Below are 9,659 nucleotides of genomic sequence, written 5' to 3'. Positions count from 1 at the left end.
GTTTCACTTCCTGTACCACCTTCTTTTCTTCCATAACAGCTGCTGAGTTGAGAAGTACGCCGAGATCCAGCCCAAGTTCCTGAGGAGCAAGTGCCTGATTGATTGGTGACGTCTGTGATGGATGTGAGCATAGGTGCCTGATTGATTAGCGATGTCTGTTATGGATGTAGGTGTAGGAGGGGAGGTGCACGTACCTGTTTTTTTTAACCTCCCCAAGCTCAGCTGCCTAGTAAATGGTCAGTGGAAATGGTGATGGTGGGGCTGTTGTTGGTGATGTAAGTCACTGAAAAAGTCAAGGTAAGGAGTATATCTGTGTTTGAAGGAGGTTAGAAATCGGTGAAGGAAGAAGGGTTGCTGATTTACCTTAAATTCCCAGTGCTGCCCAGAGGGCTTTAATATGTTTTGACAGGATGATTGGAAGCCACATGACTGGGCTGCAATTATCTCCCTTGCTGACACTTGTTCTTCCGTGCAGGTCGAAATAAACGCTTTTGCTGCGTGATGACGGAGCCCTCGTGTCTTCCCTTGTGGAGACAAGGGCTGGATGAGTTATGGGTGAGTCTGTGAAGAGGGTATCAGCTGAGAAGCTCATCAAAGCTCTTCTGTCAATCATTGATTTATGAGGAAGAGAGTTGATGTCAACGGAAAAAAAAAAGAAAAATGCCGATAGTTAGTAAACATGGGTGGGTTTTGTGTGTATCTCCATGACCCCATCTTCAGGTAAGGGCACCCCACTTTTCCTCTGGGGACTCACCTGTCCCCTTCCCAGGTGTAGGCTGTGACTCAGGCCTGGCCGATCCGAGCACTGCATCCCTTGCCACAGAGATAGGTTTAAGGATGGTCACACGAGCAAAGTCAATTCTCCAAGAATTATGGCCAGAAAATTTTTTTCTGGAACTATTGGGAAAATAGTTACTTTCTTAGCATTAGTGTTGTGAAACTGGCTCTGTTGAGCCTGGAGTTGCTGGAGGCCATTTTTGGCAGCACATGGGTTGAGTCTATCTGAAAATGAAGCCCAAACAGAGGAGAATACAGACGGGGATGGTGGGGAGCAGATATTTGACCACATCATCTAAGCACTGGGGTCCAGCCAAGTCTGCAGCTGATTAGGCCCGAACTTTATTTATTCCTCTTAGGAGGAACAATCCTCCTAAGAATCCAATAAGGCAATGGTTCTCTATCAGGGTGACCGTTTACCCTCCTCTCCCCAACGGGGACATCTGGCAATATCTGGAGATGTGTTTGGTTGTCAGAGCTGGGAGAGTGCATGTTACTGGCATCTGGAGGGTGGAAGTTAGGGTGCTGCTAAACACCCTGTAAGGCCCAGGACAGGCCCCCACATCAGAGAATGTCATTAGTGCCAAGGATGAGAAACTCAGGGCTAGTGGAATCAACCGAGCCCTCATGAGTTCTAATTAATACAATATCCCTGGTCAAAATAACATTTCCTCAAAGTCAAGGAAAGTTTCATACTTTGCTGGAAGAGAGACAAAAACTCAAAACAGAAAAGCAGGACAGAGTAATTCAGAGAAACTAGACAGAGTAAGACCAATATGCTAATCATGAGAATGATAACTTCCATACATGGAATATCTGTTATGAAATACTCAAGACCAGCTGATTTTGATACACTGTCACTGATCTTAACAATTTAACAATAACCCTTCAGCATGGTCTGTTTCCAGCTAAATAAACCAAGACTCTGAGAGGTAAGGTGTGTGCCCAGTGTAAAGCAGCTGGTTACTTTATGGGCTTAGATTCGAGGGCCTGAAACTGCATGCTGAGGGTCTCTCCAGGGAACAGCTAAGGAGGAGGGGGAGGGGCAGGAACCCAGGTCCACAGCGAGCCAGCCACTGTGCTACATCCCCACCCCTGCATTATATCCTTGTTCCAGGTCACATTCAGGCCAGGGACACTGAAAAGACAAAAGATTAAGAAAAAGAAAAATCTGTAAGCAGGAAGCACAAAAGCTGCTCGGCCTGATGCAAGGAGCTCCCTAAGCAACAATCAATTAAAATAATTGATCAAATGCATGTTATCAGCTGTTGGAATAGAGTGCAGCAATGGCTGGCTGCAGTTAACCGCTTAATCTGGTGCCCTCCCAAAAGAGACACCAAGGAAAGCTGTAAAGGGTTATCATTGTACTTCATCACACAAGCCCTTCCTGGAGAGACTGAGAGGGAGGTGGACCAGGCAATCCTGTTTTAAGCACATTTTGATATTGGTGGAAAAAATAACAATCCCTGACCATCTCTTACATTGCAGCTGGCTAGAAACACCATTTCTTTGCATTAGAAAAAGTCTGTCTCAGCATTCAACTAGGAGAGCTTCCTGCATAGTTAACATGCCATTCATGACTGAGCCGTTTATTCCATGCTTAAATGAGATTTAGCTGGAGCACAAAGCATTTGCCTTAAACTGCATGGGGGGACATTTTATTTTATCTTTGACATCATAAATACTTGAAAGTTTACAAATTAGAAAATATCTTGTCTAGTTAATCTCTTCTTCCATTTTCATTCCCTACTTCTTGCTGGTTTAAATTCAGAGGGAATGGTTAATGATTATGATAATGATGAAGACGAGAATAACAACTGATTATTAAGCATTTACAATGTACCTGAAACCTTGCTAGGTCATCTATGTTTATTATTGCCTTACCTTCTGGGGCCCTTGTGTGTGTATATACACATGTATATATATATTTCCCTCTGCCAGTACCATCTTTTCCTTTCCCCCTTCTCTCTTTTCTCCATTTTCATCCTTTTTGCTGAATTACCTTCAGTTTTCGAACTACAGCCTTGTCTTCTCAGACAAGACCTTCTATTACACATTTTCTTAGTCCCTGGCATTTCTCCAAAGTAGATGTATCACTTTGTCATTACGTAATTGTAATTACATAATTGCTGTGTGGCTGCTGGGCTAATATCTGACTCCCCCCGTACAATGTCAGTTCCGTGAGATGAAGCATTGTGCCATTTTTGCTTGCTCTTATAATTCTGGGGCTTATCAAAGAGCTAGGCAGCTAGTAAGTTCTCCAAAAATATTTTACAACAATCCTATGACGCAGGCAGATATTACTAACCAACTATTATAGATGAGGGAAGAGAGGGACATGGAGAGAGTTGGAGTTGCCAGGACTTGAATTTAGACCCGTTTCCCACAAGCTCTGCCTTTAACCATCATGGTACCTAAGTCCTTCAAAAACTGATCTTCTGTTTGACAGGATTGAAAGAGTTAAATGAAGATCGATGGGCCTGGAGAGCTGTTGAAATAGGCTCGACTGGATCCAATTATCCCTGTAGTATCAGAGGCTCTTTTAGAATCCACTGTCTGCCCTCCTTAGATAGGTAATAAGACACTTCATAGTCTTGGACAGTGGTCCTCAAATTGATGTTTCACGCGAATCCCTCGGAAAGATTAAAAAACAAAACAAAACAGATTGATGTCTGGGTTTGAAAGATTCGGACTTAGCTTGTCTGGGGTGGAAACTCAGCATTAGTAATTTATTTTAATGCCCTCCCGGTAACTGTACTGTGCGGTCAGGGTGAGCACCACTGACCCAGTCCTTTCCAACCTCACTAATCTCATCTCTGAGCACCTTCCCATATTCACCTCTCCACCTTCACTTCAGCCTCATCCTCTTTCTTGCTATTTCTTACAAAGCTATGTCTGCTTTTTCTTTCACCAGGATGGTGGGTCTTCTCTCGGTTCTCCACCGATGCCCTGTGCCTATTATTTCCATTTCACACTTCCCCCTGCGTTCTAACCCATCACTTTATAGTTCTAACCTAATTTTCTCCATGTGACCCAACTAGACTGTCATCTGTTTGAGGTCATGGGTTGGGTCTCATCCAATGCTATTTCACAAGTGTCTAGTGCATAACAAATGTTGGACACATGAAAGAATGAGTTAAGGAATAAATAAATGAAATGTAGGGATGATGTAATAATTTTCACCATTTCCCATTTGGAACATATTTTCTGAAAGTCAAAAGAATATCCCTAAAGCCATTGAGATAAACGATTTCCATATGACAGCTCTATCTATTCATCCATTCAATCATAAAGTTCAGTGCTGAAATCGTCATTACTTTTTTGGGAAAGAGTATCTGGGGTTATGTGATTTTTGAAAAGTAACTGGCCTGAAGACATAACCTAGTCTGGTAGTTCACACACTGGCTGTCCTTTGGAATCATCTAGCGATGATAGTGCAAGAGGTTTATTGTGGACTTACTGTATGTCATATGCTGAGGCATCTACTCTATTTCATGAGTTAACAGAGGGATTTCTCCCTGCACAATTCCAGAAACTTGTGTTCTTAGCTCTGAACCCTCTCTCTTCCCTTTTCTTGCTTTTCACACGTCATCCCACAGGCACCCTAGAAAGTGCAATTGACTTTCTTTGCAAAAATGGGAAAAACAATGAAGCACCATATTTTATGAGTTTTTCCAATTGATTCTTTATCATCTCCATCTGGTAAACACATTCATTATGCCTTTCATTAAAAGTGAAAGAAAGGAAAGAATAACTTTTTTTAAGAAAAGATGTCTCTTTTTTTTCAATTGCAGTCTGGAATGAATGTTTTGATGCTGCTGTTCTGAGAATAAAAATAAAATTGAGTGTGGAAATCTATTATTGATTCCTGCGTGCTCTTCAGGCTCATGCACTATTGATTAAAACCCTCTACAAACCTGACCTTTGCTCCCTCATCCCAAGAGAGCAAGTTTGTAAAACTGCCAAGAACCAAAACTCTGGCATGGAGATTTTGAAACTTGGGGAGCCGGCCAGACTGGAGAAGCTCAGAAAGTTCTCTTCCGTAGTGGGAGATGTAAGGTGGACAGATTAAGCTGGCAAATAGGTCTGGACGACAGCAAACCTTACTCCAATTTAAGGGCTCCACTGTCATTTTCTCTGCGTGTCTGGAGTGGTGACAGAAGTGATCTAGGTGAACGACTCAGTTATTCTCATGGCAAGTGGGAGAATATCCTTTTGTTTAGAGAAGTTGTGGGTTTAGAGAACAATTATGCGTAAGATACAGGATTCCCACATACCACCCCATTATTAACACCTTGACTTGGTGTGGTACTGTTATAACTGATGAAAGCACATCTTAAAAATTACACAATTAACTATGGTTCGTGGTTTAACTTAGGGCTTACTGTTCATGTAGTACAGTTGCATGGATTTCTAAAGAATGTTTATTCTTTCACCATATATCCAACCTAGTGTTTTCCCCATTTAACCACCTTCATATATATATATTTATGTGTGTGTATATTTCAGTGTTGTTGTTCACGAATTTGCACTACCATCATTACCATCCCATTCCCAGAATATTGCTACTATTCCAGATAGGAACTCTGTACATTTTAAATCTTGTCTCCCTATTCCCTATCCCCACCCTACCCCTTGATAACCTATCTTCTAGGTTCCGACTCAATGAGTCTGTATATTCTAATTATTTCATATCCGTAAGATCATATAATATTTGTCTTTTTGGGTCTGGCTTATTTCACTCAACATGATACATGTTGCCATATGTATCAGAACATCATTCCTTTTTTTCGGCTGAGTAATATTCTACTGTGGGTACTTATTACATTTTGTTTATCCATTCGTCAGTTGATGGACATTTGGGTTGCTTCTGTCTTTTGGCTATTGGAGTAATGAAGCTACAGAAATTTTACTCCAACTAACATAGAGCAATTGGAGGCTGACTTGGCTCATGTGACTGGGAACAGCAGAGGGACATGTGCTGGACATGAGGACAACTGGATGCAGTAGTTTGATGGTCTCATTGCTCTTTGTGTTCTCCTTTTCTCTGTACCTAGATTTCATTCTTTCCCACTGCACACGGACTCCTCTACGTGGCGGTTCTTCCCACAAAAGGTTTCAGATTCAACCACCACTTCCTCTCCTTTCTTAAGCTCTTACCCCTCACTCAAGCCCCTACTGCTACTTCCCAGCTAACTGCTTGCACTAGCCTTTCACAATGGTGGCTCTGGACCCAATCTCGCCCCCTTAGGAGGTGGTGTGGAAAGAACAATGTCAGAGTCAACTCTGGCGTGGCTACCCATGAGCTCTGCACCGGGAAACCACTGCACCTCGGTAAGCCTCGGGTTTCCTGCCCTTCTTTCCCACTTCGTTTGGCCGGGATGAGGATGGAAGGGAAACACGTGTGGTAGGCAGTGTACAGTTATGGAAACAGATGCTCCCCTGGCCCCTCCCGACAGCTAATCTGGATATTTGGAAAAAGGCAGTCCTCTGGGAATTACATCATGAAATCAATACACGGCAGATAAGGGCTATGTATTGTGACAGCCAAGTCAAAGAGCTCCCAGGTTTCTCTGCTGGAGTAAAGGCTCAGCTGAAGTTGTTAAAGGCTAAAAACAATTCGGCTGTAAAAAGAGGTACTGATCAGATATAAAAAAAAAAAAAAGAAAAAAAAAAAAGAGTGCCAGAGAAGCAATCAGTCTTAGCAAGACTGATCCAGGGTAGAGAGGGGTTGCTGCCAATGGACTTAGCGTATCAGGGTCCTGTGGGGAGACTCTTGAGGGACTTGGTCAGTGTAACTTAGCCTGAAGCTGTTCTATTGGGAAAAAAAAACAGTGGGCCTGGCCATGCTCACCTTTGACCTTTGGTTAATGCTCATTCCTGGGGAGGTTGAAATGAAATGAGCCTCCTCACCCACCATTGGTATGTGTGCACAGCTTTCCTGGGGGGAAAATTTCAATGCTTATCAAGAGACTTAAAAATATTCACACCTTTTAACCCAATAATTCCACTTTGGAGGAAAGGTTGATGGAGAGGGATGAAAATGTAAGAATACTCACCACAGGGTCATTCGTAATAGTGAAAAGTTGAGATGATTTAAATATATGACCAAAGGGCGATAGGTAAATTCATCATGGGGCAGTCTTAAGATGAAATAGTACAATGTCAGGGAATACTAAATGGCTGGAGGAAATACTCGTGAGTTATGACATCTAAAGGTATTTTGCCTAATTTTATCCCAAAACCCAAGTAACAATGTCAAGTGAATGCAAGTATGATATAATAGTTTTAGGTAGTGTGCCCCAGAGTTTACTAGGTAATTTCCACTGAGGTTACTTAAACTATTTGCTCTTGAAAGTGATCTCCGTCTGGTGCCAGATTCCAGTATATTTTTGTAGGTGTGTAGTACAAAAAGGAAAGGAAATAACAACCAAAATATTAATTATGGACGCTTTCAGTGGTCGGATTAAATAAGACACTATTTTCTTTATACTTTTCTACACCTGCCAAAATCTCCATAATGAAGATGTTACTTTTGCAGTAAAAATTTATAATTTTCAATTGTTTCATTTCACCACTCATAGATCTCTCCACGACAAACCCCTCAAGGCTCACAATAGTTCATGAGACTTAGACTAATGCTAGAATACAATGTCGGCAGAACCTGGCAATCTTCCCTCTTAACCTCCCTCAAATAAAAAAAAGTGCCCAGATTCAGTCAGCCCCATAGCCATTTGACCTTCCAACTTATATCCTTTGTGGACACACCTTGAAGTGTTTGTCCAGGTCGGAAATGCTCACCCCTTCGCTGGCCCACAGGCGGATCTCCCAGAAGCCCTGTCTGCACTTTGAAACGTTGTTGCACAGGAGCATCCTTGGACCAGGCAGGAGACCTGACAACCTGGGCCAGTCTGATTCACTCTGTCCGGAACTTGTGTGGGAGGTGAGCAATGGAAGCTTATCTGCAGAGAAATAACGAAGCAGGGAGAAAAAGCAGAAGGCATTGTGACGGCATTTGAATTCTTAATTTCAGTGTATGCGTGATTCCCTGTCTGCTGGTCCTTCTCTCCAAAATGTCTCTGGGCTGCTGTGGATCTTGCTTGATCCTGTATCCACGTATTAAATTCAGAAGCTGGAGTCTTTGGTGTGAGTTGACTTGAGTTGGTTACTGTTACACATGTCTAAAGAGCTGTTATGTATCCTGTGCCTACATTTTTCTAAGACAGGTGGAGCTCTAAGAAAGATAATTCTTTTACTTTTAGTCAATCAAAATCCCACTCTTCCCCCAGCCCACCTCCTCTGGGGAGTCTTCCCTGATTAACCCCAGTTCAAACTCATCTTCCGGTTGCCCGTAATTGTCTCAATCTGTCCACACAACCACCTACTTCGTTGTTTGTTGGCATCTGCTGTTTCATAACTGTGTGCTTTGTAAGCATCCCGGGAGCTCAAAAATTGTGTTTTTCATTTCTTTTGAATCCCACAGCACCCACCAGTCTGCTAGGTAAAAATTAATTTCCTGAGTGGAAATAAAACTTCGGGGTGATTGTTGAGAAAAGTGGCGAGGGAAGACTTCAGCCTGAGTTGACAATCGCACATAAGTCCTGAACGCACATTCTGGAAGAGGTCCCTGGCTGATGCTTCAGTAAACAGGTTGATTCAGCAAGCACAGGTGGGTATTGGCGTGATTCAGCGGCAAAAGGGAGCCTTTAAAAATTGAGTCAGATTTCTCTATTTCCAAGCTGTGGGACATAAGGCAAATCAACCCTGCTGAGCCCCAGTTTTTCTTTTTTTAAAAAATCTAAATGAAGGCTAATAATAACTTTCTCTTCAGATTAAAATGAATTTAATTTCATTTAATTCTCAAATGAATTAAATGAAACTGTGTATTGTTGAATAGTATGATGCTGACAAATGCAGTTGGATGAACTGGGTTAAAATCCTATCCCCGCCACGCACTGGTTGTGAGGTCGTGGATAAGCGACATGACCTCTCTGGGGTAGATTGATGCAGTAATGTCGCCAGTGTATTCAGACCTCTACCCTCCACCCCCCTTGGGTGGTTATTTCGGTTTGCTAAAGCTGTCTTGATGCAATATACCAAACGTGGGTTGGCTTTTTCATTGGGGTTTTATTAGGTTACAAATGTACAATTCTAAGGCCATGAAAATGTCCAAGTTAAAGCATCAAGAGGAAGATACCTTGTCTGGGGGAAAGGCTGCTGGCATCCAGGGTTCCTCTGTCACATGGTGATGTCTGCTGGTCCTTCTCTCCAAAATGTCTCTGGGATGCTGTGGATCTTGCTTGATTCAGCAAACAAGGTGTTTCTGTCTCTGAGGTCTCTCCAAATGTCCTTTATCCTCTCATAAAGGACACCAGCCAAGGGATTAAGACCCACCTTGAATGGGCTGGGTCACATCTCCATGTGAACGACCTAAGCAAAAGTTCCCATTCACAATAGGTCTGTGCCCACAAGGATGGATTAAAAGAACATAGGTTTTTCTGGTGTAGAAAATACAGTCAAACCAGCACAGCATTCCTCTTTCTCACTGTCTCTAAGATTGGCCATGTGACTTGCATGGGATGCAAGCAGAGACTTGAAAAGTGTTTGCACACTGGGGCATGTTCCCTTTTGCTGCTTTGCTAGCTGGCTGGATGATGAGAGAGAGAGAGAGGTGGCTTGTCCTTTGGCCAACAGCCTTGCAACCCCCAGATGTGTGAGTGAGGCCATCCAGCCTAGATCACCCAGCCATCAACCAATCTACAAGCTTACCAAAATTGCATAAAAGGGACCAGGCAAGAAGAGCTGAGCTGGTCTAGACTGGAAAAACCTTTAGCTGTGCATAGAATTGTAAGCTAAGTAAATGTTTAATTTTAGAGGCATTA

At 42.7% G+C, this 9,659-nt stretch overlaps 1 long non-coding RNA gene across 1 annotated transcript; it reads right to left on the bottom strand.

Moving 5' to 3' along the window:
- Positions 1–207: 207 nt before the first annotated feature.
- LOC143666802 (uncharacterized) lies at positions 208–9,070 on the bottom strand. The gene is made up of 4 exons (XR_013167734.1): positions 8,975–9,070; positions 7,579–7,739; positions 755–897; positions 208–602 (listed from the first exon to the last, which is right to left on the bottom strand). It is a non-coding gene; the product is annotated as an uncharacterized LOC143666802 (long non-coding RNA).
- Positions 9,071–9,659: the final 589 nt, after the last annotated feature.

This window comes from Tamandua tetradactyla, chromosome 23, assembly GCF_023851605.1.
Source record: "Tamandua tetradactyla isolate mTamTet1 chromosome 23, mTamTet1.pri, whole genome shotgun sequence".
NCBI classification, from domain to species: domain Eukaryota; kingdom Metazoa; phylum Chordata; class Mammalia; order Pilosa; family Myrmecophagidae; genus Tamandua; species Tamandua tetradactyla.
This window is presented reverse-complemented; position numbering and strand designations above follow the sequence as displayed.